Source organism: Onychomys torridus, chromosome 9 (assembly GCF_903995425.1).
Source record: "Onychomys torridus chromosome 9, mOncTor1.1, whole genome shotgun sequence".
In the NCBI taxonomy this organism is placed as follows: domain Eukaryota; kingdom Metazoa; phylum Chordata; class Mammalia; order Rodentia; family Cricetidae; genus Onychomys; species Onychomys torridus.
In genome coordinates, this window is record NC_050451.1 from 91,990,056 (window position 1) to 92,016,899 (window position 26,844).

Below are 26,844 nucleotides of genomic sequence, written 5' to 3' on the forward strand. Positions count from 1 at the left end.
GTCTTCTGCTGGGCGTCTTCATTCTGCTTATCCTCTTGTTTTGAAAGCAGTGCTATCATCAGCCTCTCTCTAGGAACTGATTTAAAAATCCTCCTTAACAGAACAAAAAGTGCTTTAGTATTTTAAATACAGCTTTTCTTAACTAAACATTCAGAAAGTACATCATCTAGCATCGGTGCTCACTGAATCTGCTTATAAAATGTTGTGGGAAGTCTGTGTTTATGAAATCAGCAGAAGGAAATCACACACATTCTTTATTGGCCCCCACCCCCATTTCATTCCAGTGACTCCATTAGAGCCAGGTAGCGAGAAAGGGTCCATAGGCGGGATTCCTCACAAGGCACTGTGTTTTCATAAAAGGGTGGCAGACACTTCATTTTACCTGGGGCGCTTTGCTGCTGTGTTTGCTCTCTTAGGAGATCATACACAAGGACAACGAGGGTGCCGCTGATGTGCCGCCTGTGAGGACAGGCTCACTAGCATGCACATGCCTGCGTTGTAAAATAACAGATTAGTTAACATAACCAGTGCACGAGACAATCCAAATCTTCAGGCCTGAAAACTTAAATGCTAAACTGTGGCTGTAGGTCTATTTTTAAGGGACTGCAAACACTGTTCTGCGACATACGATTGTCTTAGTTGAACCGCATTATATATTTTGATTTTTATGGTCATTACAGACCCAAAATCAATCTGATAGTTGCCTACAAAGAAAATTAGCATTTTACAAAGGCCTAAGAAAATTCTGGTGACCTTAAATGTATTTTTTGGTTTTCATCTTATCGAATGGTTACCTATAATATATGGCAAGGGCGATTAAGACCAGAAACATTAGTTTGGGGAGCATCTCTGATTTTCTTGAGTACTTATGAATATTTTTCCTGCAGAAGAATAAATAGGTGAAAATAGTTCACTGCCATATGATTTGTTTTATCCCTAGGCATTGCCTGGGGTTACTGGAACATCCCCGGTTTTCAGTATTGGAAAGTGAAATGCACAACAATGAAAATTTTATTAAAATGTATGTTAACCCATTACTGTATGTTCATTTTCAATTCTTTATAAGAAAGCATGATGTATCATTTTGTGTGTGTCATTCCTTAAAAAAAAGAGATGAGTCAAGTGAAGGAGCATATTTAATGGGGAGATTTTATGGGAAACATTATACAAATGGCAGTGCGTGTGATTCCCATTATTAAAATAATTTGTCATTGTACAAAAAAAGGTATAAATTTCAAGAAAGAGTCTTCTTTAGTTATCTGCCCTTTTTTTTAATGACAGTGGCTTTTGTGCAGTAAAGACAGACACGTTCTCAGGCAAAGCCCATTTCAGGCCAGAATTTCTGAAAGCCCTATTAATGTTTCATGCTAATCAAGGAGAGTGGGAAATAGAGCTGACAGGTGCTTTCTAGTCTGCTTATTCCTGTCTTCCTGCATTAGACATTACTAGCTAAAACAGGACCAATGGGGTTCTTAGCCAATGCATATAGTAAGAAGGAAAAAAAATAAAATGATTCTTGGCTTAAGTTTGCTGTTGTTTTTTATCTTGGATGAGCTGATAACATTCCTGGTCATATGAGCACATTGATTATTAATAAATCTGTCTTACTCTAAACTGTGAGCTCAAAAGGGACCTGCCATTTGGACCTAGAATTCAAGTACAGTGAGCCATGCTAATTTTGAATCTATAGAAAGGTTCATCTGGGTTTATCATGTTAAAACACTGTGCCTATACGTTACTTGAGTATTTGTCTATATCTGAAATTTCAAATGGAAATTTCATGGATGGATATGATGAACTTAGTGTCCATAATGTTATCTAGGGGCATGATTTAGATAGGAATAAATATGCTTCCTGCTCTCCTCAATGGAATGCTTACTCATAACCATACATTTCAAAGCACAGTGTCAGAATGTGCATTTCATTCAAAGGGAGGAAGGGAAGATGATTTATTGATTGGAGAGATGTGGTTTTAATTACTGTTGTTGCTTTGTTGGTATCACATTTAATTTATGGAATGCATTAGATTGTTTTACGATTTCTTATTAAAGTCTATCATATTCTTACAGAATTTTTTTTCATGTATCCCAATAAAAACATGCTTAAAATGGTACCTTAGTATGACTTACTTTTACACATCTTTTTTCATAAAAATTCTTCTTTTCCTTAAAATACTTTTAGATATGCCAAGAACCATTACTTTCAACTTTGACTGCCAAAAATCTGTCCTCTTCTGGCACCTACTGTCTTTTCATAAGAAGGTGAATGGTAGCATGTGGTGGTGTGGGTATATAATGACATGGTACTCTGCAATGTTTTCAAGTAACATGGCTAAATTCACAAAAACCTTAACAAAAGAACAAATTATGATTATCAATAGTTAGAGGTAAAAAATCATTCACTTCCCCTCTTTTTTAAAGATGAAAATTCTTTTATTTTGTTAGTTGCTTCCTCTCTATATAAAATTCAACTGATCTAAGATTATAGGAAGTTAAATAAAGTCTAACCCAAGTAGTCTGATAAAACAAATCTGAGGTTATAGAGCCTATGAGCATGCCCAGAGAATTTTAAATACTTTCTTTCCTTTTGCCTCAGTAGGGTATACTTTCTAGCCATATTTTCATATCTGAGCTAAAACAAAATATGGAAGGAAACCTCCTAGGTGGTGTCATGAAACTCAGTTTTCTCTTCTCAGCTTCCTGGATAATAGCAGGTCTTCACTTTTGTATATGTTTGTGTATATGCCTGAGAGTCTGTCATTTCCTGACACCTTCTGTGATGGATGGGGACATGTGCCCTTCTTCTGTGATGTTCCCTAGGCCTTAAGTGTCAGCATTGTTTTGTATTAGGGGTTGGCACCCGTGGTCAGCTGATCTCTACATTTTGACCATTTGTGGCTTTCTGTAATGTCGTCTATCTTTTGCAAAAGCAGGTGCTTTGATGGAGGACAAGAGCTACTTTTTATGGGTATAAAGATAGGTACTTAGAATGCAGTTATACTGCTTTAGGAAACTGGCAATCTTCTAGGTCCCGTGGCCTCACCAGCCACAGGTATTTGGTTAGGTTTACAGAAGTGGGCATTGATTCTTTTCTATTGAAAAGGCCTTAGGTTTGATTAGGTTGCTGTTTCTTATCCTCAGAATCTAAGTGTCACTATTGCAGCTTTCAGAATATCTTGCTAGTAGGCCATTTGTTGTGGTTGGTGGCATTATGGATGAACAGGACTAGTGATCTCTTTTCTCCATTGGTAGCTTGTGTGGCTCTTTCTGAATCTATGGGAGCTAGTTCCCATTGAGGAGGCATCCAGGTCAGAGCCAGATCCATTTCTCCAAATCCTGTGTCTTAAATGTGTGTTGTCCTCAGCAGCAGGTTCTTACCTTCTTCTTCTAGAAGGCACTGGCACCATTTTAACTTGGGGAGGGGATACAATTTTTCAAGTTCTATGGAATTCACAAACACTTGCCTTTTAATTTTTGTGTTCTTTGAAATATACATGCATGCACATAATGAAATCTGATGGTTTTCACTCCTTCACGACCCCTTCCAACTTCCCCCTTGACCTCTCCTGATGCATGAACTTCCCAACTTCATGTCTTTCTGTCTTTTTGATTTGTTCAATAACACATTCAGTTCATTTACTGCTGCCCATACACATGCCTGGTTATGGAGTTGTCCACTGAAACATGAGCAGCCAGTCTACCAGTGGCCATACCCCAAAGAAGAATGCTTCTTTTTCTCCCAGCTATGATCAACTACCTATAGCTCCTTGCTTAGGGAGTGGGGCTCTGGAGCTCTTCGCCTGTCCAGACTGGAACTTTGGCTGGCATGTTCTTATTGAGGTCTTTGGCAGAGAACCACCACTTCTGAAAGCTCACAAGTACAGTTGCCAAGTCATATCCAGAAGACTCTACTTCATAGCACCCCTTTGCCTCTCTTTTTCAATGTGCTTTTCACCTTGGTTGGGACAGGGTGTTGATAATGTTGTCAAAATTTTACATGTACTCAAAATGTTGCATATATTGTAGGGGGTCCACAAATTACATAAAACTTAAGCAGGGACAACAGTTGTTTTTTTTTTTTAATTCTTCCTTTCATATCACCCAAATTAGATCTAACATCATAATTTAGATCTAAGTTTACCTTGTATAGCAATAAGAATTCTGCATTCACACTAGAAGCAAAAGAGGTGCTGACAATATATGGCTTCGCTACTTCTCCTTTAATCACACCTCTTACTGGTCTTAATCACTAATGGCAGTCCAAGGGAATCATGATTTTTTACAAATGGAATTCGAAACTCCTAGTAGTTTTATGAGGAAATATAAAAAAGGCCTGGATACTTGAAACTAGAGATGGAGACTCGGCTTCTAGCACAGTTGTCTGCATACCCAGAAGTCTAGTTCAGTTTTGGTCTTGAATAATGTAAAACTCCATCTGTTTTGAATGTATATGGGCGGGGGTCATAATCAAATGGGTGTACATAAGCAGCTGTGCGTTCATGTGTATATGTGTGCAAGTGTATGTGAAGGCCTGGGTCCAACCTTAGCTGTTATTCCTGAGTATCATCTGTCTCATTTTGCAACAGGGTTTCTCACTAGCCATGAATTCACTGAGGCCACTAGGCTGGCTAGTCAATGAGTCTCAGGGATCCACCTGTCTTAATTTCCCCAATATTGGAATTACAAGCACATGTCACCATGCCCCATGTTTATGTCTGTTTGGGGAGTCAATCTCATGTCCTCATAATGTATGGTGAGCACTTTACCAACTGAACTACTGCTCCATCCAAAACTTCATCTTTCTAATGCCACTAAGAGGTCTCACCCTTGACTAGCTGCAAGAGAGTACAAGGTACAATTGTGAGGTGTTACTCTGAATGAAGGGTTTACCAGTGTGAGATAATAACAGATTCACTGGAGATCTTTATTCTAATCTGTGAGAAAATGTATGTAAAGAGACACTTGGCTATTGATATTTTTCTTTAAGACTGGCATTTGCTTTTACTAACAATCTGTATTAGCTAGAGCCAGAACATTACATTATTGTTCAATATTCGTTATTCATAAGACTGCTTCATTTGCTCTTTCTGCCCTTACTCAGTCCTGAGCTTGTCACTCAACAGATACCCAAAAGCAAAATTGGTTTCTGAGCAATAAAAAAAAAAAAAATGAGTAAGTAAAGAAGAGCTGTTTCTACAGCTCAAGATGTGATTAGGGTTGAAAATAAAAACAATTTAAGATATCTTTGTTGACTTTCAAAGTTATGGCAGGCTAACACCATTTGCTTCAATCTCCTATAAAATTTACAATGCATGTCCCATCCTTTGCTTTCAGTTAGACTTCTTTGCATCTTTTTATATATTCTTTCAAATTTCCAAATATTTAATTTCTACCTCATTGGAATGAGGTTGGTGTAAATAAATGTAAGGAAAATTAGTTCTGGCAAAATTTGAAGGCAATAGTTGGTATCAAAATGATGCTGAAATGCTATCATCAAACTTGGAAAAGTAGTGTGATCCATCCTCAATACTTTGTAGAAACAAACTAAAAATATTTTATCATCGCATACATATAATTCTTATTCATCAATACCTCAAGTCTACATTTAACAAAGATTTTAGTTGGTACTGAATTTAATGGGGACTATTAGTTGATATTAACCTGCATTATTCTTCCTTTATGTCACTGGGCTTTTTGTTTTGTTTTGTTTTTTTACTTTTTTGTACTTTAGGGGGGTGCCACCTAACTCCCAAATAAACACACATGGGGACTTATTCTTAAATATGAATGCTCAGCCTTATCTTGGCTTAGTTTCTTGCCAGCTTTCCTTAACTTAACTTATTCCGTCTACCTTTTGCCTTTGGGCTTTTCCTGTTTTCTTCTGGAAACCTTACTCTTACTCCATTTCTGGTTGTGTAGGTGGGTGGCTGTCCCTTTATGTCCTCCTCCTTTTCTGGCTCCTTCTTTTCAATTTCTTTTGCCAGAATTCTTTTTGTATGTATAACGCTCTGCCTGGCAGCCCCGCTTATTCTTTGTCTGCCTTTCTATTGGCCGTTCAGTTTTTAATTAGACCATCAATTGTTTTAGACAGGCACAGAAACACAGCTTCACAGAGTTAAACAAATGGAACATAAACAAAAGTAATACACCTTAAAATAATATTCTACTACACCTTTATTCTAGACAACTTTCAACTGTTCATACCCTTTCCATGGAAGGTATAAATATTTCCACAGTCCACTGGCTTTTCCACTTAAATTTGGCGCTTATGATTTTTATTTTATTTTCCAGTCTTGGAACCTTCAAAGTATCCTGTTGATTGAACTTGCATCAGTGGGTCTATGGTTAGATATTTAATATCTAACAGCAAAATAGTTTCTTAATTCAGGGATGTAGCCTAGTTCCCATCAGATAAGGTTTATCAGGATTTCTCAGGCTATTGTAGTAAGAATTACATTTATTTGTCTTTGTTAGGCAGATAGGAAACAAATATGTTCTCCATTGTAGCATATGTTTAACCTTTTTTATAAGGTTTATAGAGAAGAACAAAACAACTTTTAATGGGTTCGCCCTTACAACACCTCTTGGTTTTTCTAGAGGAAAAGTCCCATTCTGAGCACTACTGTCATGTCTAAAGCAAGCAAACAGTCCCCAAGCAGCCATGGTCTCTCCTGATAAGGACAAATAGACATATAAAAACAAGCACTGAGATTGCAGTGTCACACCCAGGAGCTATTTCCATTTGTTTTCCCAAAACAGGAGAAAAACACCTCAATCTATTTGTGAGGCACATATCAGACAAGACTAGTCAAATTCAGAAGATACAACAAGCATATCTGTGATAAAGAATCAGTACACAGCAAGTTGATGCTCTGCCACAGTTACACCTCCCCGTGTGGACCATCTTCAAATAGATGGTGCCTGGAGAGGTCTGAGACTCATCAGTGATATTGGAATGGCTGGAAACACACAGCCTGACCGGGTTCTTAGGTCATATGACCATGAAAGACTCTGAATTCCCCTAGCTGGTCACTAAGAGGAGTCTCCCAACTAAAGACTCCATATAGTATTTTAATTTCAGTTGAAATTAGAGTCAATTAGAGGGTAGCTTAGATGCTAAAATAGGAAACCCATTGCAATAAGGAGTCATCAGTTGCATTAGCTGGATTTAATGTCTTCTACCAGTCACAATTTGGACAAACCTGTGTACAGGGAGAAAACAGAGTTGAACTAAAAGGAGAAAGATGCTTATTTCCACCTTGAACTCTAGCAGGAAAATTCATTCAAGGTAATGGGTGATCTCTTCCTGAGGAGGCAAACAAAATCTGTGGTGTAAGTAGTAAAACTGTGGGAAAAATATAAGGCAAAGTACAGTGACCGTTAGAAAAGGAAGATAAACCTGGAGAGCAGTGTTAGGAGATCTATTTAACATGTGAGGAACTGTTTAAGTAACTGTAATAAATCATTAATGAGTGAGCAGTGAAACACTGTTTAATCATTAATTAACTGTGTATTAACAGTAGAAAATATTAACAATTCATCCTAAATGTGCTGGATGACAGCTACAGTGTTAAGTGCGTGTGGATTCATGTAATTGACTATTTAACTTATTTTCTAATTAAGTTTTAATAAAGTTATAATTAAATTATTGGAGTTTTTGCTTTGTTCACCACCTAAATAACATGATTTTATACATGATGATTTTCAGCCTAACTTTACAGTTTGTATTTCGCTTATTGCTAAAGTACCCTTCTATGTGGGTTTTAATGGAAAATTTCTCCAAATGCAATGTAACAGAGATTTCACATAATCATTTGAATTTATACATATGTGTACCATTTTGTTCTTCACTTTTCAAATGTACCAAAATGATAGTTAATCTGAAATTGAATTGGCTTGATTAAAGATAACTCCAGAATTCTTAGATGACAAGTATCTCTAAAATAATTGTCACATAAATATTATTCCTGCTACAACCCAAATGTTACTTAAAGGAATTCTGCATGTTTAACTAAAGCTTCACACTTATACAGCACTTTGAAAAGTGTCTAAGTCACTCATTTTTATAATAAGTGAACAATACATAAAATGACAACAGATGTTTTACCTTAAAGACAACATTTAACTTAGGCAATGATATTCCATTTTTTGTACTTGTGATAAAATACCTTCAAGGAGATTGAGTTCACTAGAAAAAAAGAAAAAGAGAAATAATGAAATGACCCAAAATAAACAGTTTGTTACTGTATAGACTAGGAAAGTGATGTAAATTGTGGCCTTAATATTATTTTCTTCTAGTTAATATTATAACAATGATTCTTAATAATTATATTTGTAGAAAACAAAGTGTGTTAACTTGTTTATGTGTCAGGAACGTGAGAAGATTGACTATCTGCTGAAGAGCCATATATCCTAGGATGCACTTTACTGAAATAGAATATTAACATTTTTAATCAAATGTTTACAGAAAATAAATATTTCAGTTGACCATCTGAGCAATAAAAATCTTTGCAGTCAGTAATATTGTCTCTGCGACTCTGGATTAGTTGTGAAGAGGGGTAAACAAAAACAGAAGGAAATCCATGCTTGGGTTAACTCTGGGGTGTCTAAGTGTATTGAAAGTAAAGGACTATATTTACAGAGCCATCAACTCACATCACAAAGATATGGCCCTGTGGCCTTTGTCACACTTGTCAATCAATCCACACCATTATTCAATCAGGTGGCATGCAGGGAATCCTAGACCAGAGGGTACAATCCTGAATAAATGGATTTGTCTACCCTAACAAGGCTCCATTTGATTTAATGACTGCCCAATCACTAACTCTACTCTTGCCCCCCACAGGCAACATTTCAGAACTGTCATAGGGAAAATACAGTGGACAGGACTTCAAAAGTTCCTTTTCCTTCCTTTTGAAATTAAATTTTATATATTTCCAAACATGAATTGGCTAATTTTTGTAATATAAACTTTTCTGAATAAAAGGCAAAAATCAGAAGAATTGTTAATAATAACAATATTTTCTTATAGGGACAAAGTAAAGCTATTTTTTCATGGCAGGCATAAAACAGTTTATCTAAATCATGGATCCCAGTTCCTAAACAGCATGAGCAGTGGCATGACGGAGTATTCACTAGCTGTTCTCCCTCTCACAGAACAAGAAGATTTGATTTGCTTTGTCTTTTCAAAGGACTATACACTCCAGTGCTTGCAATTTCAGTCAGCTCAGTAGTGGTGAATAAAGGCAAACTTGCAACTCTAGAGAAGACTCTATTGCTGACAACTGACTGGTGTATCTCTTGTCTGTGAAATAACCTTGTTAATGGGCCCAAACAAAGTACTGTGGCTGTTGAATGTAATTGCAACCATTGCTGGAAAAATCAGTTCAGAAAGCCTGTCTGGTAGCTCATACCAGGCTCACCCTTCTGGGGCCGAGGTCCTGAAGGTTACCAAGTCTTTCTGAAGTAAAAGGTTAGCGTGGGGCTGGAGTTTGAAATGGCTCAGTGGTTAAAATGTTTAGTGGTTGTGTGATAGACTCAACTTCCACACAACCCAATACCCGCAGGTACTCTGGCATACAACCGCCTCTAACTCCACTTCCAGGAGATCTGATGCCCCCTTCTGGCCACTAGATACTCAGTGTGCACATAAATATATACATTCAGGTTAAACACCCTCACACATCACAGAAATTAAAGCAATGAACACAACAAGCCGCTTTCTCTTAAATACCATCCAAAGTTAGTGTAGAATAATGAGACCAAAAGGAAGTTTTGTAGGGCAAAGCTAGTGTTAAATGACTTGTATATATTGGGAATATTGACTCAACAGGGAGAGCAATGAAAAAGGAATTTAGCTTTGGATGTCAAGCCACTGGGAAATATTGTACCTGAAATTTTCACTCCAGACTCTTGTGTTAGTACTAAGCTAACTTCTTTGATGGCTAGCAGAGCCCCAGAGCTTATTCCCATGTTTACAACCCTGCAGGTCAGTGGGAAATAATTATGAGCCACATCTGTAATTTTAATGTTAATTTTAGCAATATGTTTTACTTAGCACAACAATTCAAAAATGTGTAAGCAATTAAAAAATTATGTGAATAAAAAAGATGATATTTACTTTCAGTTATAGGCTCAGGTTGACCACAGTGCCACTGCTCAGGGTGCAGCATGGTTATAGGAGTACACAGCTGTGAATGATCAACTCATGAGGTTCAGGAATAACACATGAAAGATTAAGTGTCAAATGAATAATAAGTACACTTAAAATGTTATTGTTTTGAGGTTATTACATATATGGAGATTATAAGCCACCAATGCTTTCTTTTTTAAATTCTTTTGAAAAATATTGAAATTATAATTACATCTCTCCTTTCCCTCCAATCCCTCTCATATATCTCCCCCCACTCTCCTTCAAATTCGCCACCTCTTTCATGGTCATTGTTATTGCACAAATATATGTGTATATGTCTATATTTCTAAATATAACCTGTTCAGTCCATATGACGTTACTTGTATGTATGCTTTTGAGACTGACTGGCACTGGACCATCAACCAATTGGCATGTTCTCTCCTGGCGAAGACCACCTCACTCACTGCCAGCTTTCCTCCGTTGCCTTAGTGTAGCGTTGAGACCTTGTGGGCTTTTTCCTGTCCAGTTTGGCATGACCATTGGTGTCGCCCTTGTTCAGCTCATGTTTGGACAGTCATGTTGGTGAGATTTTATGGGTGTAGCTTTGGATGTTACTAGGGAACACAATACCTCAGCACACTCGTGGATCCTCTGGCTCTTACACTTTTTGCCACCACTGCAGTTCCCTGAACTGTGGGTGTGGATGTGGGAGTGTTTTATAGATGTGTCCGTTAGGACTGGGCTTCACAGCTCTGCATTTTGATTGGTTGTAGTTTTCTGCAATGGTCTCTTTTCTGTTGCAGAGTTTTCTTTATGAGGGGTGAGTACTATAATTATCTGTGGGTGTAAGGGAAACTATTTATTGATTGTTGTTAGGGTCATGCAAGCTTCCAAAGGGAAGAGGCAACTAATAGTCCTACCAGCCTATGGCACCTATGAATCACACCAATGACCAGCATGGCATAATAACTGTAAGGGTGCAGTAATGGCACACATAGCTTGATGAAAACCAACAGCTCTCTAGTTAAACTTAAGACCTGCTCTACATGAGTGAAACTATGCCTGGAACTGGAAACTTAGATAGCTACTCAGTGCTAGTGAAGTTATGCTTGTTGGAAGATGATCTAAAACCTGTAATTTATTAAAAGATCTATTAACTGATGTTTGTGAATCATCAAAATTATCTGAATTTTAGAATAACTTGACTTGAATTATTACTTTGTATAAAATAATTCCACCAGCTAAATACAACCAATTTCCAAAATATCCATTGCCTACAACTTGAGGGTTAGATATTATAAAGTATAAAATGTGTTGAGTTTTTAGGAAAATGAAGCTTGCCTAGGCTTTTTATTGACCATAACCTCAAACTAATTTTAGGCTTATTTCTCATTACAAGTTGAAAGCATATTTCAAAGAAATGTGTTTTAGAGCAATTATACAAATTGTTGCCTTTGTTTTGTTATAATTTTAGGCCTGGTAATAAATTATATGCTGGCATTTAAAAGTGAAGACATTGTAAATAGAAGGGGTTCCTGTCAGATACATATGATCAAACAACATCCTTGATCAGTGTTTTCCTCCTTTTAACATTAAAGTAAGTTTTACAGATGGAAGAGAATGTGACAGAAATTTTTAAAATATGTTGTTGAGAGGGGTGGATGAGGGATGAATTAGACATAGATGCATTGTACGTCATTTTCAAAGAACCGGTAACAATGGGGAACTAGGATGTCTCAGTACTATATGTTCTATGTAGGACAAAATTGCAAACTAGGTAGATTTGCATGAACCATTTTAAAAGACATTACATGAAAACATCATAGAGCTAGAGGGGAAGAAATAATTGCTTACTGAAGGAATATTTTATTATGATAAAAAGACAAATTCATTTTAATCAAATCACAAATTGTTCCTCTCTATAAAGAAGTTGTTTTTGATCATTTCTCAGCAGGGTAAGTAGTAAATAGTCTTTTGAATAGTGGTGTGGAGGCACTTAGATAGCATAGGTCAATCATTCCATTTATAATCCAAATATATATATGAATGACCTAAATAACCCTATTGTTTTACCACTTTCTATTTCAGTTACTTGACATCATCATAAATATTGAAGTGTGAGACTAAGAATCTGGAAAATCAGTTGCTACACTTAAGGTGTTATTTCCACATCATTTTGTTCATCTACTGCACTCTGCAGTGGCATCAGAACTTTCAAATAATGTATCTTAAAATTAAGTTATATCAGGTTAAATAGCAACTTATATGATAAACAGATTTCAGGTCTTCTTCCTAAATATAAGAGTTCTATGGTGAGTCAGAAAGTGCCAAAATAGGTACCCTGCTACTGTGTGATCTTTCAGTTAGTTAAAAGCCTTCCTCCGAAGCAGTTGTTTTACTTTTATTATTTTATATTTAGTTCTCTGGCCTGAGACAGTACAAGCTAACCATATTTCCCCAAAGTAAATAGAGTAGTTCTCCTATTCTCTGACTTGGAGGTGTTTTTGTGATTTTTCTTTTTCTCTTTCAAAATATACAAGTCATCTTCCAGAGCAAAGCGTACTTGTCAACGCACATGTCAGCCAACTTTAAAAAGAATTGTCTGAGAAAAAATAAAAAGTAAATTATTTAAGTGGAGTTGTAGGGGAAGCTTGAAAGAATTCTGTTTGGAAGGTTTCTTTGCTTCTCTTTGCCAATGGAAGGCAGGTCTGGATCCCTTGCTAGTCAGCTGCTGTCATAACTCGGGCTGACAGTTCACATTGAAAATTCTGTTTTCCTCTTTCCCAGGAAAGCAGTCAAAGTTAAGCCAACAAACTGTTCTTGGCAAGTGCCTTACTGCTGTTTCCTCTCCTTTAAATTAGCCATTTGGGTTCTTTGTGTCACCTGTGAATGGGCTTCCAGGGCTGGGGACAACAGATTTGAGAGGGTACTAAACAGAAGAAAACAAGGGAAGAGTCTATCTAATGGAACATGTGGTTGTGTGACATCATAATTTTAGACAAAAGGAGAAAACTCTTGTTGTGTGGAAGAAATATAGAGAAACGACCAGTGAGAAATTTCTCATGAAAAACTTTTTGAGCTACAGTTGAATTTTGTAGAGCTTTAGTTGTCAAATATATTACAGCTAACGAGACTCCATCACAGAGGATGAGAGAGTTGCGGAAACCACTCCCTATCATTTAGCTCTTATGCAGAGACTGTTAACAAGATGGTTGTCTTTATTTTACTTTCCAAAGCTGTCCCACCAATATGAAGTTTGAAATTCTTTAATAAACTTTGCCAAAATAGTTATGGGAAGTTACTTGATGAATCGCTCATGGGAGTAATATATCCAGGATTTACTTTAAGAAAACCTAATAGTAAACTCAACCCCTAGAAATACAAGAGAACAAGTGTGGGCAATTAATTCTATTCATAGTGGGTTTAAAGAAGGATTGTTTCATTAAAGGGCACATATTTCTTTTTCCCTCTATTTTTATTAGTATATATAAACTGTAAAAAAATATAATGGATTTCACTTTGACTAAGCATATATATATATACCACACACATATATATATATAATACACACACATATATATAATACACACACACACACACACACACATATATATATATATATATATATATATATATATATATATAATATACACACAGACACACATATATGTATGTATATAACTTACCTTGATCCTATCTTTATCCCCGTCTCTGTCCCCTCTCCCATCTTCCATTGGTCCCTTTCCTCTTTCCAAATGTTCTTGCCTCTACTTTCATGTCTTTTTCAATAAGACTTTTATTAAGGTTTCCTGAATACTAAATACAACAATTTTGTTTTCTGACTGTTACCTCTAACTTTAGAGAATCTTTTATGTACCACATTGTAGACATTTTATCAAAATATTAAATCACTAACAGTTACATCATAGCCATGAACATGCCAAGTCTTTCCTATATTATATATGAAATAAAAGTGGACATGTAAATAGGGTGAATGTAGGAAAAACCTCTACAGAGATTTTTGTCTTTCTTTACCACACACATTTTTATGTGCTCATCACGGCTCTGGGAACAGTGCTGCTCCACTAACTAACTTATCTGTAGATAGTACAGTATTTGCAAGGCCAGTTCATTAAGGTTAATTTGTTCAAAAATATTAGAATCATTAATTTCTGGCTTGTAGCTAATGGCTGTTCTCAGCCAGCATCTTACTTCATCATTAGTGTCACTGAGATTATAACTCACACCCAACTGTTTTTACACTACCTAATAGAATCAATTGATGCAATAGTTGACAAGATGTTGTTTTGCATTTTGTCATCACACTAATGTACATGGCTTAAAGGCATTGGCATCCATAATGTGGGGCAGTTTTGTAGGAGACTGGAATAGGCTGAAGCTGCAAGGGCCATTTTCATAAAATATTAATGAAATTGAAAAATACACTGGGATTGAAGGCTTGTCTGCTAAATGTAAGGTAAAATCTATTCTGTTCTGCTTTCTGATGACTGTAATTAGCAGCCCTAATTAAAAATTCAAACCTTGTGTATATTTGAAAGCATGAATCTTAGCTCGCATCGTGTTTATTTCCTTTACAAAGTATTTTATTTTACAACACTAATTGAACAGGATCCTTCCTAGTCCGACAGCCGCAGCTGGCTGGAGCCAGTTTATGTATCCAGTCTCTCAAGACTACTTCCTTTTGTAAGCAATAAAACATCTTTAAAAAACATGTATGTGCTCTCTGTGAGCCATTAACTCTGTGCCATCCAGCACAGGCTGGGCTTCTCCATACACATTGTTTTTTTTTTTTCCTTCTTTTTTCCCCCTTTCACTTAAATGTGACCCCTTTGAAGACGCTGCTTTTCTCTGATCTTCAATATTTAATGTGGATTTACTTACATTAAATGACCACCTTACTAAAGGAGCGGAGGCCCACTTCTGACATTATTTATGAACCACATACCCTGTGCAAAAATATGGAAGGAATTGCACGGGTATGCCTATTAGTTCTGGTAGAAAAATCTACCGTTTAACATTGTTCTCTAAACTTAGCTTCACATTTGAAGTCAGAACATTGAGGTCTCACGAGGGAACCAGTGACAGTGACTGAGGTCCTAAGTGAGAGAGTCATGCTACTTAGAGAGGAGAAACACCAGGTGGAAGCAGAGGCAGAGCTGGAAACAAGTCAAAACCAGAATCTACCCCACCCTGACCCCACAACAAGAACCGTCAGAAATAGAAAACATTCCTTAAAAGTGATGAAAATAAATTTTCTTTAATGTAGTGCCAATTGTTGACAATAAAATGGCAAGGGGAAGTCAGGCCATCAGAATGTGGCTCAGAATAATTAAGGAAAAATAACGTCTGCCTTTTGCTTACTTCATCTGAGCCTGCCAACTTGGAGTCACATTTGCCTCAACTGTGAAATGGGTGTACATGTAATTACCTGACTCAAGTGTTTTATCTAGTGAAGGTGTTCCAAGTAAGCACCGTGAGGACTCTAAAGTGCCATGCAAAGTCCAGAACTTCACTCGAAGCACATTCCTCCCCTTCCAGTGATTCAAACCAGGAGCAGAAAATTATTGCAAATTGGTTATCAATACTGCTGGAATTACCCTTAAAATTTGTGCAGCCCAATGTTACATAGACATTCATGAAATTGGGTCTGGAGTGCAGAGGACAAAGAAGTTTATTCCCTTTATCTCCTAATGAAGTTTTGATCTAATTTTCTTTGAAACACCATTCTTGATATGATATTGAACCCACATAAGTAAAAAAGTTGATTACACTGCACTGAAATATCACAATTGCTTAGACACCAACTCATTGCTTTGAATGAGGAAATGAATGAATAAGCAATTCCATTTAAGGGTGAATGGTTAAACGGGACTTCTAAAATACAGTATTTTTCAATATTGGGAAGCAAGTAGTTTATTTTGTTGAATTGTAAACTATTTAGATCACAGAATCATATAGTCTTTGCCCTGGGCTTAGGATCTATATTCCTTATACATGGAGCTTCTTCACTATAGGAAATGAAAGTTTTCCTGGAACAAGGAGTATTGAACATGAGGCCATTAAGAGGATATGAGGTCTGCTAATATTTGGGCTATTGAATTCTTCAACTGACAAATGTTACACCTGCCTTCTTCACTCCAAATATACATTTACTTTGTCTATTGAATGGAGACCTGCCTTTTCTCTGAAAGTGAAGGGTGGAATCAATAACTTTGGGTCAAGGAGGGAATAAGATAACATGATTTTGTGAGTGTCGAAAATATGTGGAGGGAGGTGGCTTGAGAAAAGTGGGTGGTGATGGAAGGAGGCCACCTAGAGGTCTAGGCTTAGTCAACGTCGCTTGCTCCAGCTTCAGTGACATGGACTGCTGTCATGAAAAAAACACAAATCTCAACAGCAACTTCTCCTGTGAGAGAGCAAGAATGTGAGCAGTTTCCTCCCTGCTCAATAAAATGAGGCAGGAGCAGAAGACCTTATGCAAACCTCAAAGCCTGGGGAGATGCCCACTACTCCTGTTGCCCAGCAGGCACGCAATGTCTCCAGTCCAGGTGACAGAAAACAGAGTTCACGTCCTACCATTCCCATATCTTCCTCCAAATCTCCAAGGGTTCTGCTCATAAAAACCTTCTTTTCAGTTCTGGCCGCCAGCAGAGCCGCCCTCTGCTGTACAGCAGTGCTCTGCTCTCTCACGTTCTCTTCCAAGGAGCATCCTTACCCAGCTCTCAGTGGCCTAAAGCCCTCCTGAAGAGCTGCTCTTCATGGCTGGCTGCCTGCCACTCACTTTACTGATCCCATCTCTGAGCAGTATGTCTAGTTACAGACAGCTGGAATACAGTGACAGATGGCTTGCTCCTCTTCCTCCTGGCTGACAACTACATGACTTTTTTCTTCAGAACAGGAAGCTGGAAGAACGGAGTTAAGGTATATGGCTAGAGTTAAGCAAAACTCTAGAAAACCATCACATGATGTGTCTTGTATTTATAAGAGGCAAGGTGGGCATCTAGAATCAAACTCACATTCAAGATTTGGATGTTGATGAGGGTCAATTCCAATTCCTGATGCAAGTTCCAACACTACCAGCATTGCCTTTGGAATCCTCACACTTTCCTCTCCCACTTAACAGAGTAACCTCTGCCTTGTCTGTCCAAGGTCCAATTACTTCATGCTTCCCTTGGATCAGAATCTAATTACTTTTTATAAATAGATGAGAATCTAATTATATCAAGAGGAACTGAAGAGAACTCAACTTTTTATTCATTTCCCAAAACTGTCTTTTGTCTAAAATTACTCTCTCTCTCTCTTCTTCTTTCTAACAAAAATTCAAGGTCCAGTGGGTTTTCCTCAAATAGAGCCAAAAAGGAAAACAATGAGTTTGATCAACTCCCAGAACATGAGCAATCTCATCTGACTGCTAATTTCTACAAATGAAGAATGATCATGCTCTGAGTCTGCACTCCTTTGCCTGCCTTAAGAATTAATCTCTCCCCCAACTTCTTAGAGGGACAAGTGGCATTCAGCCACCTGAGATTGAGCAATAACAGGTCTGTGATGCCCTTAGATGTCTAGAGCTGCATGCGCGCTACACTGACTGGCTCAGCGTGTGCCTACCCTACGCCGGCAGGCGCGGGTAACCCGTTGAACCCCATTCGTGATGGGGATCGGGGATTGCAATTATTCCCCATGAACGAGGAATTCCCAGTAAGTGCGGGTCATAAGCTTGCGTTGATTAAGTCCCTGCCCTTTGTACACACCAAAAAAAAAAAAAAAATTAATCTCACTAACCACAGTCTTTGAATCTAGATGGAAACAGAAAGTGGCTGTTGGGAGAGTAGATATTTCTCAAGGCCTTAATGCATTTAGTTCAGATCTTGTCTCCTTTGGTAATTTATCCATGTTGCATGAGGGTGTGTTTCTGGAGAAAGGTTTCCTGCTCATAGATATACTGACAGAAACAGAGTTCCTAACTGGATGGCAAGGGACAGAACAATGATCTTGCTGGCTTTGGATTGGTTTATATAATTTGTAAAGGTATTTTGTGTTGATTATATGTTAATGTTTATTTTAAAGCTATTAAGGAAGCGTGAATGTTTTATCTTTTATGTTATTCAGGGACTAGAGAAGTGGTTCAGTGAGTGAGAACACTTACTGTCCTTCCAGAGTATCCGAGTTCTCACTGGGCAATTCACAGTTGCCTGCACTTCCAGCTCCAGGGGGTTGAAAAACCTCTTCTAGCTCCCCTGCATATGCATACTCACATGAACTTATGGACAAATAAGCACACCATTAAAAATTAAACAATAAATCATAAATGAACATTCATAGTGCATATTAAAAACTAAAGTAGGGATGGGACAGGTGTCACAAGAAGAAATGGATCCTTCAGTACCCAGCTGTCCCTGGGGAGTCCTAGAAAGGGCTTTTTGAATAGTAGAAATATTAAGAACTCATTCTCATGCTAGTACACTCCTGTGATCCACTGTAGCATGTAGAAACAGGAGGATTGATACAAGTGGAGTCTGGTCTACATAGAGAGTTCTAGGCAGAGCTAAGACTACACAGTGAGATCTTGTCTCAAATAACAAAATAAGAAGTAGACACATTCACCCTACATTTCTGCTCATCTTCCTTTCTTAAATGTGTCTGTTGGACTTACTCTGTGAGTCAGGAAACATGTGTGTATGGGTGTGTGTGTGCACATGCATGTGTTCGTGCATGTATGTCTGTGTGTCTGTAAGTATACTTCAGCAATTCACCTTCACACCCATGGTGGAAGAACTAGTCAGGGGCATGTAGGACCTGAGGTGGAAAGTGCACAGGAACTACAATGTATGAGCTTGCTATTGTTGTATTATTCATTCTGTAAGGTATTTCTATTAAGGTGCCTAAGGTACCTTTCTACATGCTAAATAAATGGATAACCCTCAGAGCCTCACTATGAGGCGATGAGATTTGCAAAGATGATAGGGTAAGAAAGGGAAAGCTGAATCCCAAATGTGCAAAACAGCAATGCATTCATTGCATGGTGAAGATGGAAATTTCTGACTCCAAAGGCAGAGAGTGTGGGGAATGTCAACCAGTCAATCTACTACCTTGAATTATGCCTCTTCTTCCTCTCTGCCCCTTCCCCCACATAGTCGTATTCAAAGCATTTTCACTTATTAGTTAGGTCCCTGCCATGGAATGCTAACATAAACATATCTGCTTTCTGAAATTTTACCATTGGCCTACTGTGATTAAATCGTATACCCCAGAGCAGCTTGGTAAAATTGGTTGGCACTGTGACAAAGCTGAACTGATACACTGCTGAAGTTAGATTATCCTGGAGCTTCAGTTGTTCAGTTCAGGTTGAATTTGTCTAATCTCTGAAGAACAGTGACTCACACCTAGTCTCTGTTAAGCCAGAATATCTATAACTTTGAGCAACGTGGTGTGAAAGCCTTGACATGCAGAGTGGTGAAATGTGACTGTCACTGTAGTCATCTGTGCTTGGTAATCTTGTGGCTTCAGTTCCCACTCTCAACGTCCTGCACTGGTGTTTCTAAAACCACCTTCTCGTAGACAAAGTATAGATTATCTACGGTGATCAACACTACCAAGAAAATGCTTTTGTGAGCTCACCCATGCTGGAGAGGGCTTTTGGTGTTGCAGCTGCTTTAGGTATTTCTTCTCCTACATGTAAGCCTTCATCCATTTTCTTGTAAGAAACTCCAATAAAACCCATTAGTTCACCAACTTGGACTTTGGTGGCATCCATACTTTGGCCAGTCATTGGTTCCTTATATGAAGTGATGGATTACACCTTCCCAGAAATATTTTCATGTGGCAATGGGAATTACTGATTTTACTTGGTGGTTTATTATTGCTGAAATTATTAAAGCAACTCCACATAGTTAAAAGGGAGGTTTATTTTGTGGGGTAACTCACAAGTGAAGGGATAGGTAACAGGGTCTGGGAAAGGTGTAGTACAGTCCGGTGGTACTCTCTGGAGAACTCTGCTCAGTCTACCTCCAGCATCAGGGTCCAGGAACCTAGAGAGACAGCACATCTGGATCTCGGGTCTTCAGGGTCCTGTCTCGGCCCCACCCGAGGCGTGACACTTACCGAAGCCTAATGGGAGTTAAAACTTCCAGATCAAAGCTGGAATGGCTACCCACTACAGATGATCACAAAAATAAGAAAAATAAATAACAATAAAATTGGGAGAAAGATGTCTGGGAAGATGTGGAAGGTGGAGTAAGGTAGAGAACATCATATCATTATTTACATATGAAGTTGCCAAAGAATATGCATATACATACACATCTACATATACATACACATATACATATGCATGGATCCATGTATATATAACTCCAACATTGGAGGATAAAGGCAAACAGATTCACTTTCTAGACAGGCTTCTCAAAGCAGCAAGCTTCTGCTTTAGCGAGAGACCCTGTCTCAAGGTAATGAAGAAATACGGTGGATACTGAGAGAGGAAGACACCTGGCATTCTGCTCTGCTCTGGTGCTATACACACACATACACATACAACCACAAAAATCATATAGAGCATATAGAGAAAGATCCTGCTCTGGTGTCCATATTCACTCACATGGGTGCTTTTCACAGATACACAAGAATCATATAGGTGATGGGACATGAGGTAATGCTTGTGATACTCTAGATATTTTACAGTCTTTGGCCTTCCAGATGAGGCAATGGATTTGTTCCCTTCCCAATGAAAATTAAGTAACTGGTGTCTAGGTATGTTAATTAATAGATGCCATTAAAGACCAATTACTTAATTTAATTAATGAAATGTTTAAAATTTCTTTTTAGTTACCTTATTAAAGAAGTAATAGATCAATATTTCACTACATTTATGAATAATTCTATAGTATTAAAATATTTTTTTAACCTTGAAATACATATATCCTTAACTAGGTGTTGGGGAACTGCATGTATCTGAAGCCTCTTTTTTTTTTTTTTAATTTGGCAAGGAAGTGTATGCCACAAAGTGAATATAGAGATCAGAGAAAAACTTGTAGGCATCAGTTTATTCCTTCTATCACGTGGGTTCTGGGTTCCAGGGACCAAACACAGGTCATCAATCTTAATGGCAAGCATATTTAGCCACTGACCCATTTGGTGACCCAAATCATAAGTTTGGATATCTTCATCTAAATGAGGTTTCACTAGTAACTGTTGAAATTTATCACCATTTACTTCATCAAATATAAGTAGAATTGTGCCACTTCCGGGAAAATTCAATCTTTGAACCAAATAAGTTTCTCTGTGAATCTTCTTTTGAAGTATTGTCAGATCCATTATTTGTAGACATTTTAAACATGGATATAATTTACCAATATCTAATTAAATAATGCAGAATAGGCGTTTTAGATTCAGAGATCTTTATGTCAGTCAACTTATAAATTAGAGAGGGTATGCTGCCAGATAATAGAAAAATAGTGAATTTGGAAGAGTATCATTAATGCAACACTAGCAAGATACACTCACATTCATCTAGTCTGAGTATACTTTTCACTTCAATTTGCTTTTCTCTCTTGAATTGGCCAAGATTTGACTTTTCAGTAGATCTTGGGCCCTGTGATGCACTGTGATATCTGTCCATCCCACTCTTCACTAGAGTGCATTCCCCAACACTGAACACCAAGTGTCACTGTGACTTCATGCCAATCACCTGAAACCTGAGAGAACTTTGCCAAACTTGGAATTCCTTTGCTTGCAAGTGAGCACTTGATCTAAAACTTTTATGATAAGGTGTCTTTTATTTAATTTGGATGAGATTTGAATGTTAATTACTTGAAATCTTGGGCCTTCATGTACTGTGAGGTGGTACTTTACTTATTTTCTTTTGACTATTACATTCTGGCTATTACGAATAAGGCAGCTCCAACATAAGCTTAAGAAAGACAGAAAACATATGAATGTCTGGAACACTTCAGGTGTTATGTTCAATTGCATGAGGATAGGAATAGGTCTGTGGGAGTTAATAACATGTCTAGACTGGAATGTTCCACATGCTTTGTTACTGCGATAGAAAAAAAAAATGTTATGTTCAGAACACCAAAAGGACACAAATCCCTAAACACACACCAAGGGAGAACACCTCAGCTGAATGTTAGGTAGGTTCTCCAAACCTGCCATTTCCTTCTGAAAAAACTTTTCACTGCAGAAAATATATTCCAGGAAAACATACCTACTTTTAAATACATTTTTTTAAAACTGAAACAAAAAGATTTGAAGGTTTTCTTTTTTCTTTTTTTAATTTATTTTTTTATTAAGGAATTTTTTACTCATTTTACATACCAGCCACAGATCCTCCTTTCCTCCCTCCTTCTGGCCCCCAGCCTTCCTCTCCAAAGCCCCCCCCCCATTACCTCCTCCAATAAGGCAAGGCCTTCCATGGGGAGTCAGCAGAGCCTGGTACATTTATCAGAGGCAGGCCCAAGCCCCTCCCCCTGAACCAAGGCTGTGCAAGGTGTCCCCCATTGGCAGTGGGCTCAAAAAAGCCAGCTCATGCACCAGGGACAGATCCCAATCCCATTGATGGGGGTGGGGGGCACTCTCAAGCAGATCAAGCTAGACAACTGTCTCGAGTATACAGAGGGCCTAGTTCAGGCCCATAGAGGCTCCACAGCTGTTGGTCTTAAAATTCATGAGTTCCCACTAGTTTGGTCTGGTTGCCTCTGTAGGTTTACCCATTATGACCTTGATGTCCCTTGCTCATAAAATTCCTCTTCTCTCTCCTCGGCTGGACTCCCAGAGCTAGCCTGGTGCCTGGCTGTGGACCTCTGCATTTGTTTCCATCAGTTACTGGATGAAGACTCCATGACAGTTAGGGTATTCACCAATATGATTACTGGGGTGAGCCAAATCAGGTACCCTCTGCACCATTGCCTGTAGTGTAAGCTGGGGTCATTTGTGTAGAATCCTGGGAACTTCCCTAGCACCAGGTTTTTCCCTATCCCCATGATGTCTCCCTCTATCATGGTATCTCTTTCACTGCCCTCCCACACTGTCTCTGTTACAGCTCTACCATCCTGTTTCCTTATGTTCTCATGCCATCCCCAATCCTCCATTGCCCCCCACTTCCCCAGTCCACTCATGGAGATCTCATCTATTTCACCCTCCCAGAGTGATCCACAAGTAACTCACAGGTTCCTCCTGGTTAGCAAGCCTCTCTGTAGCTGTGGGTTCCAGTCTAGTCATCCTTTGCTTTACATCTAGTATCCATTTATGATTGAGTACATACCATGTTTGCCCTTCTGAGTCTGGGTTTTCTCACTCAAGATGACATTTTTCTTCCTATCCATTTGCCTGCAAATTTCATGATGTCATTGTTTTTACTGCTGAATGATACTCCGTTGTTTATGTGTACCACATTTTCTTTATCCATTCTTCAGTTGAGGGGAATCTAGGTTGTTTCCAGGTTCTGGCTATTATGAAAAATGCAGCTGTGAGTATAATTGACCATGTGTCCTTGTGGTACAAATGAACATTCCTTGAGTATATGCCCAAGAGTGGTATAGCTGGGTCTTTGGGAAGATTGATTCCCAATTTTCTGAGAAACTGCCATACTGATTTCCAATGTAGCTGTATAAGTTTGCACTCCCACCAACAGTGGAGAAGTGTTCCCTTTGTTCTTCATCCTCTCAAGCATAAGCTGTTACTAGTGTTTTTTATCTTAGCCATTCTGACAGATGTAAGATGGTATCAGAGTCAGTTTGGTATGCTTTTCCCTGATGACTAAGGATGTTGAGCAATTCCTTAAATGTGTTTTGGTCATTTGAGATTCTTCTGTTGAGAATTCTCTATTTAGCTCTGTAGCCCATTTTTTAAATTGGATTGTTTGGTATTTTAATGTCTAGTTTCTTGAGTTCTTTATGTATTTTAGAGATCAGTCCTTTGTCAGACATGGGGTTGGTGAAGATATTTTCCCATTCTGTAGGCTGCCATTTTGTCTTATTCACCATGTCCTTTGCCTTACAGAAGCTTTTCATTTTCAGGAGGTCCCATTTATTAATTGTTGCTCTCAGTGTCTGTGCTACTGGTGTTATATTTAGGAAGTGGTCTCCTGTGCCAATGTGTTCAAGACTACTTCCTACTTTCTCTTCTATTAGGTTCAGTACAACTGGTTACATATTGAAGTCTTTGATCCACTTGGACTTGAGTCTTGTGCATGGTGACAGATATGGATCTATTTGCAATCTTCTACATGTTGACATTCAGTTGTGCTAGCACCATTTGTTGAAGATTCTTTCTTTTTTGCATTGTACAGTTTGGGCCTCTTTGTCAAAAATCAAGTGTTCATAGGCATGTGGATTAATATCAGAGTCTTCAATTTGATTCCATTGGTACACATATCAGTTTTTATGCCAACACCAAACCGTTTTTATTACTATAGCTCTATAGTAGAGCTTGAGGTCAGGGATGGTGATGCCTGTAGAGGTTGCTTTAGTATACAGGATTGTTTTAGCTGTCCTATTTTTTTTTTTTTTTTATTTTTCCATGTGAAGTTGAGTATTGTTCTTTCTAGGTATATGAAGAATTGTGTTGGAATTTTAATGGGGATTGCATTGAATCTGTAGATTGCTTTTGGTAAGATTGCCATTTTTACTATGTTAATCCTACCTATCCATCAGCATGGAAGATCTTCCATTTTCTGATATCTTCTTCAATTTCTTTCTTCAGAAAATAAAGGTTCTTTTCACACAGGTCTTTCACTTGCTTAGCTATAGTTGCCCCAAGATATTTTATATTATTTGTTGCAATTGTAATGGGTGATGTTTCTCTTATTTCTTTCTCTGCCTTTTTATTATATGTAGGAGAGATACTGATTTTTTAGTTAATCTTGTATCCTGCCACATTACTGAAGGTGTTTATTAGTTGTAAGAGTTCCCTGGTAGAATTTTTGGGGTGAATTATGTATACTATTATATCATCTGCAAAGAGAGAAAGTTTGACTTCTTCCTTTCCAAGTTGTATCCCCTTGATCTCCTTTTGTTGTCTTATTGCTCTAGTTAGGACTTCAAGTACTATATTGAATAGATGTAGGGAGAATGGACAGCCTTGTCTTGTTCCTGATTTTAGTGGAATCACTTTGAGTTTCTCTCCATTTAATTTGATGTTGGCTGTTGTCTTGCTGTATATTGTCTTTGTTATGTTTAGGTACGTTCTTTATATTCCTGATCTCTCCATGACCTTTGTCATGAAGGGGTGTTGGGTTTTGTTGAAGGCTTTTTCAGCATCTAATGAGATCACATGTGTGTTTTTTTCTTTCAGTTTGTTTATATAGTGTATTACATTGACAGATTTTCATATGTTGAACCATCCTTGCATCTTGGGGATGAAGCCTACTTGACCATGGTGGATAATTTTTTGATATATTCTTGGATTCAGTTTGCCAGTATTTTATTGAGTATTTTTGCATCAATATTTATGAGGGAGGTTGGTCTGTAATTCTCTTTCTTTGTTGCATCTTTGTGTGGCTTTTGTATCAGGGTAACTGTAACCTCATAAAAAGAGTTTGGTAATGTTCTTTCTATTTCTACTGTGTGGAACAATTTGAAGAGTATTGGTATTAGTTCTTCCTTGAAATTCTGGTAGAATTATGCACAGAAACCATCTGTTCTTGGAGGGTTTTTTTTGGGGGGGGGCATTGGGAGAATTTTAATGACTGCTTCTGTTTCCTAAGGTCTATTTAAATTGTTTATCTGGTCTTGATTTAATTTTGGTATGTGGTACCTATACAGAAAAATTGTCCATTTCTTTTAGATCTTCCACTTTTGTGGTGTACAGGTATGATCTAATGATTCTCTATATGTCTTTATTGTCTGTTGTTATGTCTCTCTTTTCATTTCTGATTTTGTTAATTTGGATGCTCTTTCTCTACCTTTTGATTAGTTTGGATAAGGGCTTGTCTATCTTGTTGATTTTCTCAACGAATTAACTCTTTGTTTCATTGATTCTTTGTATTGTTCTCTTTGTTTCTATTTTATTGATTTCAGCTCTCAATTTGATTATTTCCTGGTGTCTATTCCTTCTGAATGACTTTGCTTCTTTTTCTTCTAGAGCTTTTATGTGTGCTGTTAAGTCACTAGTGTGAAATTTCTCCAACTTCTTTATGTGTGTATTTAGTGCTATGAATTTTTGTCTTAGGACTGCTTTCATTAAGCAAGTGTCCCAGAAGTTTGGGTATGTAGTACACTCATTTTCATTGAATTCTAGGAAGTCTTTAATTTCTTTCTTTATTTCTTCTTTGACTCATTGGTGATCCCGTTGAGCATTATTCAGTTTCCATGAAACTGTAGGCTTTCTGTAATTTTTGTTGTTGTTGAATTCTAACAAGATATAGGAGGTTATTCCTATTTTTTTTAATTAAGAAAATTTTTTTTTTCATTTCACTAACCAATCACAGATCTTCCTCTTCCTTTCTCTTGCCATTCCAGCCTCTCCACCCTCTAACTCACCCCCCCCCCATTCTCTCCTACAAGAAAGTAAGGCCTCCCATGGGGAGACAGCAGAGCCTGGTACATTTAGGGGGAAAGGCTTGAACCTGCCTCAAGGCTGTGAGAGGTGTCCCACCATAGGTAGTGGGCTCCAAAAATCCTGAAATACCACAAGGACACATGCTCAACTATGTTCATAGTAGCATTGTATGTAATAGCTAGATCCTGGAAACAACCT